The sequence below is a fragment of the Poecilia reticulata genome, linkage group LG11 (genome assembly GCF_000633615.1).
Source record: "Poecilia reticulata strain Guanapo linkage group LG11, Guppy_female_1.0+MT, whole genome shotgun sequence".
In the NCBI taxonomy this organism is placed as follows: Eukaryota; Metazoa; Chordata; class Actinopteri; order Cyprinodontiformes; family Poeciliidae; genus Poecilia; species Poecilia reticulata.
Genome location: NC_024341.1, coordinates 27,575,243 through 27,576,377, shown reverse-complemented (window position 1 = coordinate 27,576,377; position 1,135 = coordinate 27,575,243). Strand labels below are relative to the sequence as shown.

The 1,135-nt window shown below is 48.5% G+C and overlaps 1 protein-coding gene across 1 annotated transcript in view; it reads left to right on the top strand.

Annotated features, from left to right (window-relative positions):
• The window catches only part of hivep1 (HIVEP zinc finger 1), a 42,991-nt gene that overhangs the window by 27,313 nt on the left and 14,543 nt on the right, over positions 1–1,135 (top strand). The window lies entirely within an intron of this gene.

Below are 1,135 nucleotides of genomic sequence, written 5' to 3'. Positions count from 1 at the left end.
TAGGGATCCATTGTGTGTGTCAGGGATCCACTGTGTGTGTCAGGGATCCACTGTTTGTGTTAGGGATCCACTGTTTGTGTTAGGGATCCACTGTGTGTTTTAGGTATCTGCTCTGTGTGGTAGGGATCTGCTGTGTGGTAGGGATCCACTGTGTGTGTCAGGGATCTGCTGTGTGTGTCAGGGATCCGCTGTGTGTCAGGGATCTGCTGTGTGTGTTAGGGATCTGCTGTGTGTGTCAGGGATCCGCTGTGTGTGTCAGGGATCTGCTGTGTGGGGTAGGGATCTGCCGTGTGTTTTAGGGATCTGGTGTGTATCAGATCTCTGGAGCAGCAGCTTCCCGTTGTCGCTGCGTTTTGTAAACAAACGCTGGTCGCTGGTTTTCTGCTGGCAGGATTCCTTTGTTTTGCAGCTCAGGGTGGAGACGGCGTTATGTAATCGCTGGAGAGAGAGAGAGACGGAGGAGGGCGTGCCTGTAATAACACACACACACACACACACACACACACACACACACACACACACAGGCAGGATGACATAATCCACTGACCTCCTCCACTCCAGAGTTTCCTGGCACGCATCTGGGAATCTGGGAACATCCTGCTTTCTTCCCTCCTGTTGGTGTTTGAGTGTGAAGGAGCGTTTTTGTTCCAGGATGTTTTCAGGGTTTCCTGGTTGGAGGAGAAAATGTTTCTCTTTTCTGTAAAATCTTCAGGTTTAAATGAAAAGGGGACAAATCGTTCCTGGTTTCTCCTGCAGAACTGATCCAGTTCTGAACCCAAACTAACAGACACCAGCTTAGGTTCCTAGAACCTCTGATGGGTTTGTCGGTACTTCATGAGTCGGGTTGTCAGAACCGGTCCAGTTGAACAACATTCATCACTTTAATGAGACGCGTTGGTTCAAATATCAAACGCTCCTCTAGGAAATATCCAGGTTCAGATTTCATGTTTTACAGAAACAATGAAGTTCAGACGGTTCTGGTTCTACAGAACCTACAGATAGAACCCGAGAACTGAGGAAGAACAGAAGGAGGATAAACGAGTGGAAGATGAAAAGATCTAAGCATGGATGGAGGGATGGTTTAGATTCCTGTCAGAGCATGTTGCACTTCCTGTCGGAGCGTGTCGCACTTCCT